The following is a 5,677-nucleotide window of genomic DNA, read 5'->3' on the forward strand; positions in this document are numbered from 1 at the left end:
GTTAACCTTGGGAAAAAGCCTCTGGCCATCCACTTGATAAAAGCCTCTCATCATCTTGTGCATCTCCATCAGGTCACCCCTCATTCTCTTCTCCATCACTCATTGGAGAAAAGAGCAAGTTCACTCACCCTATCCTCATAAGGCATACTCTCCATTAACCTTCCAGAGTTGGATACTCTGGAAAGTTAGATGGCATGGAATCCGAGGTGAAATAGTAGAATGAATAGAAAATTGACTTCATGGAAGAAAGCAGAGGGTAACGGTGGAAGGTTCTTTCTCGGGCTAGAGGCCTGTGTCTGGTAGTGTGTCACAGGGTTCGGTACTGGGCCCATTTCTGTACATCATCTAACCTTCCCCATTATTGAGTACATCTACAGGGAATGCTGATGTCGGAGAGCAGCAACAATCATCAAAGACCCACACCACCCAGCACAATCTCTGTTCTCGCCATCAGGAAAAAGGTATTGGTGCCACAAAGACTCGCACCACCAGGTTCAGGAACAGCTGCTCCCCCTCCATCATCAGACTCCTCAAGAGCAAACTCAATCAGGGACTCGTTTAAGGAGTCTTACTTGTTCTCTTTATATTGCACAATCAGTTTGTTTACAATTGTTATCTGCTTATAGTTCTTTGTTTGTTTACGTTTTATGCTGTGAACAGTTTAAATTTTGCACTACCAATTAATGGTAATTCTGCCGCACCCACAGGAGAAAGGAATTTCAGGGTTGCATGTGATGTCATGTATGTACTCTGACAAATCATCTGAAATCTAAAATCAGTGATTCGGATGAATGTACAGGATATGACTATGAAGTCTGTGATGACACAAAGTTTCTGCTACTCACAATGGTGAGAACTGTTGCCAAGATTTTGAATGGTTTTTGAATGGTTGGGCAGGTTGGTAATGGAATAGCTGATGGAATTAAAGGCAGAGAAATATGAGATGTTGCATTTTGGGAAATCTATCGTGGGTTGGACCCACAGAGATCGGGAGGGTTTTTGGTGAATGTGGTAGAGCAGAGTGTCCTAGGAGCACAGATGAGGGGATGGGAGGGTGAAGCAGGATGGGATCTTTACATATCCAACATCATTTCATCATTGTGTTGGGACACTAGTCCATCTGTCATTTCTGTCATCATCTACTTTCACCTATGATACCCAACTCCACCCATCTGCCTCCTCGTTTCCTCTTCCCAACATGCCTCACCCCTCCTCAATCCACCTATCACCTACTTGCCCCTGTCTCACCCTTCCTCCTCTCCTCTTGAAACTGGCCCTATTGCCTCCACACTCTCAGTCCGGGCATGTGGACTCAACACAGAATGTCAGCGCATCCTTTTCCCCTCCCTAATTCCCCCCATGGGAACTGCTCCTCCTGTGCCATCCTCTTCAGTTTGTTAAATTGTTATTTCCACCAATTTGTGTTCAACAGGTTGAGCCAGCCGTTCACTGCATGGCATTCTTTTTTGGAATGGCTTCGTTTCTGTTCCTTCACCACCTCCCCATCATGTCCTCCTCCAGAAGAATGGTTACAGCAGGCACAAATCTCCAGAGTTCCATGTAATATGTGAGAAGGAAGCCAAATGTCAACATTTATTGAAGTTAAACCAATCACACTCTCATCTCTTCGCTTCCAGTGGGGAGAAGATGCACAAGTTTGAAAACTTGAACCTCCAGACTCGAAGACAGTTTCTTTCCTGCTTGCAACAAAAAATGTCAGAAATTCCTTCCCCCACACTTGCTGCTCATCGAGTGAGATCCTCTTGGATGGACCACTCCAGGGTGGAAGATGATACCCTTGCACCGTTGTTCATGGAGTGGGTTAATGTGGGGTTGACGTCTCCACAGGGTGGGACATCAGAAGCAGTGGTCAAGGTCCCAAAATCAGGAGACAGCCATTCAAGACAAAGGTAAGAAAATTCCTTACACCAAGGTCAATGAGTGTTTGGAATTAATAACCAAAGGACAATAGAGCTTCAGTCTTTGAACCTATTGGCAGATTTCATTGGATATTAGGGGAAAGGATGGAAATGGGTTGCAGGAATCAAAACAGCCATGGATGATGGAGCAGGGACAAGGCAGAAAATGACTTAACTCCTTCTATTTCTTATTATTAAAGTTCAAATTTCAGATTTATTGCCAGTCCATACAGAATGAGAATCAGAATTTATTGTCATGACCAGTGTTTTGCGGCAGCCTCTTAGTGCAAACATTCATATTATGCCATCTTATGACATTAATATAAAAAGTAAAAATAAAAATGCACAAAAGGTCATGTCTTTGGTTCATTGATTTTATTCAAGAATCTGATGGCAGTGGGTAAGAAGCTGTCATTGTCCCATTAAGTGCTCGTCTTTAGGCTCCTGTACCTTTTTTTTCCTGATGGTAGTAGAGCAAAGAGGGCTTGGCCTTGGTGATGGGGGTCTTTGAGGATAGAGGCTGCTTTTTTAAGATGTCACCTCATGTAGATGTCCTCGATGGAGAGGAGTCTGGTGCCCGTGATGTTGCAGGCCAAGTTAACAACCCTTTGGAGTTTATTCTTGTCCTGAGAGTTGGTGCTTCCGCACCAGGCAATGATGCAACCAGCCAGAATGCTCTCCACAATGCACCCATAGAACTTTATGACATGCTGAATCTCCTCAGACACCTCACAAAGTATAGCCACTGGCGAGGCTTTTTTGTGATTGCATCAATGTGGAGGCTCCAGGACAGAGTCTCGGAGATATTGACACCCTCTCCACTGCTGAGCCCTCAATGAAGACTGAGTCGTGTTCCCCTGACTTCCTCCTGATACTTCTTCCTCATATCACCTACAACCCTGAGGTTAATTGTCCTGCAGGCTAGGCAGAATTCCTACTTATCAGTGGTACAAAAAAAAATGTGCTCATGAATACATACAGATACAAAACAGTGAAATGTAAACAAAGAAAAGTGCAAACCAACTGACTGTGCAACACAGAAAATAAATATTTTGTTTAAAATAATGGGCTAAGAGTCCTTAAATGATTGAGTTTGTAGTTGAGGAGTCTGATGGTGGAGGGGTAGCAGCTATTCTTGAACCTGGTGGTGCGAGTCTTGTGGCACCTGTACTTCTTTCCTGATGGCAGCAGCGAGATAGGATGAATATTATAGGATGGTTTTTCTGATTGATGGTTTCTGCCAGTGTATCAGTAGATGGGCATTTTCTGTATTTTTTCAGGTAACAATCCCTTCTGGCCCATGAGCCCATGCTTCCCAAATGCACCCAGAGGCCCATTGACCTACGAACCGCATTTGTCTTTAGAATGTGGGAGGAACCCAGAGCACCTGGAGGAATCTCATGCAGAGGTGGGGAGAATGTGCAAACTCCTTACAGACAGCAATGAATTCGAACCTGGACCACTGGTGCTGATGCGCAGAGAAGTTGATATTTTGTTTGAATAATGATGGCAGCAGTGATACAAAGTCTAGTGCAACACGACTGAGGAACTGCAAATATATTCAAGGACAGGAAGCAAATCCCATAACTAATTTACATCTGTTGTGTTGTGCACATGACTATGGTTTATCCTTGGAGTGACAGCTGGCCTACAGTTTGACTTGCAATGTTAGGAACAAATGTGTCAACACATTCATTGATACTCAACTGTTCTAACAAAAGCATTCATTAAATTAAAATAAGAATATCAGCGTAAGAGCAGGAGTAGGTTAGAGGTGCTCCAGCACGCTTCAAAAATTTATAAATTGAGAAATACAGCATGGTTATAGACCCTTCTGGCCCACAGGTCCGTGCAATTACACCCATTGGCCTACAACTCCGGTTAGTTCTGAATGGTGGGATAAACTAGAGACCCAAAGGAAACCCACATAGACAGAGGGTGAACATACAAACTCCTCATTGTCAGTGCCGGATCCAAACTCTGTTCGTTGGTGCTGTACCTATAGTTTGGTGAGAAAGAGGCATGCCTTTTTCCTCACTGATCCTAGCCTATCCATTACCCAACATTCACTGGGCTGCAGGCTTATCATAACGCTATTATTTTGCCAGCGACCAGGGTTCGAATTCGCCTGTAAGGAGCTCGTATATCCTTCCTGTGCCTGCGAGGATTTTCCACAGATGCTCTGGTTTTCTCCCACCCTCCAGTTGTAGGTTCATTTGGGAGTAATTGGGTGGCCCAGATTTCAAAGGCCAGAACATGTTTCTAACATGCGGTAAATAAAATTAAAAAATTTCACTAATGATATGCCAGGTAACCTGAAATACACTTCAGATTAAAAGAAACAGCAAGGAAAGTGCAAGAAGTTGGAACAGATTTGGCATGACTTTTTTTTTCAAGTTAGCAGGACAACTTGAATGAATGAATGAAGGATTTATTGTCACACCCGTAAGATGCAATGGAGGTCTTACTTACCACAGCTTCCCAGGTACATAAAACATCTTTGCAACAGTTTAAGTGTCATCAACACTTAAGAGCAAAGAAAGGATGTAACACTCAGAAGGAAAAAGAACAGAAAATGAACATGTTCAAGTTTATTATCATCTGATATACTGTAGATCAGTGGTTCTCAACCTTTTTCTTTCCACTCTCTTACCACTTTAAGTAATCTCTATGCCATCGGTGCTCTGTGATTAGGAAGGGGTTGCTTAAGGTGGTATGTGAATTGGAAGAAAAAGCTTGAAAACCACTGTTTTAATCGTCCCTCTGTTTTAAACCACGGTTTTGCTCGCTATGTGCACGGTTTCAGAACGCCAAAGGAAATGGGCCAATGACAATTTTTCTCGAGCAAAATATTTCAGTTGCAACTGGGTCTAGAGCAGTGATTCTCAATCTTCCCTTCCCATTCACGCACCACCTTAAGGAATCCCTTACTCATCACGGAGCCCCAATAGCAAAGGGATAACAAAGTGGTTTGTGAGTGAAAAGAAAAAGGTTGAAAACCACTGCAGTAGATCTACAACCCCACAAAGTAGTATTTCCCTGGACCATGGTGCGCACAAGTAGACCCATAATACGCAGTACATAATAATCACATATATGCATAAAGATATCATTTTAAATAAATATATATAGATTAAAATATTGACTCGGATTCATGAAATTCACAGCTTACGGGAAGAAGCTATTTCCCAGCCTGATAGTCCTGATTTTGTTGCTCTTGTACCTCCTTTCTGATGGCAATGGGACAAATATGCCATGTGCTGGGTGGAAAAGGTTTTCAGTAATTCTTTGAGCCCTATTTAAGCAACGCTCCCAGTGAATGCCCTCAATGGAGGATCTTCTCAGCCTTTTCGACGATTCTCTGTATTTTGCTTTGCAGCCTCCGTACTAAACGATGTCACAACCGGATAAGATGCTCCCATTTGTGCTCCTACAATATAATGCCAAGATGGGAACTGGAACCCTTGCCCACCTCAACATCCTAAGCAAGTGTAGGCGCTTCTTCACCTTCCAGACAAATGAGGGAGGTGTTGTGCTACTTCACCAATCACGCAAATATATCATTTGGGTAAACAGATCATTGAAGATGTGTCTGGAGTGGCAATCATAGCATAGGGCGGCGTGATTAGTGTAGAGGTTAGTGCAATGCTAATACAGTGCCAGTGACCCACGTTCAAATTAGGCAGTGTCTGTAAGGAGATTGTACGTTCTTCCGGCAACCGGTGCTCCGGTTTTCTCCCACCTTCCAAAACTAATGG

The sequence above is a fragment of the Narcine bancroftii genome, chromosome 9, assembly GCF_036971445.1.
Source record: "Narcine bancroftii isolate sNarBan1 chromosome 9, sNarBan1.hap1, whole genome shotgun sequence".
NCBI lineage: Eukaryota > Metazoa > Chordata > Chondrichthyes > Torpediniformes > Narcinidae > Narcine > Narcine bancroftii.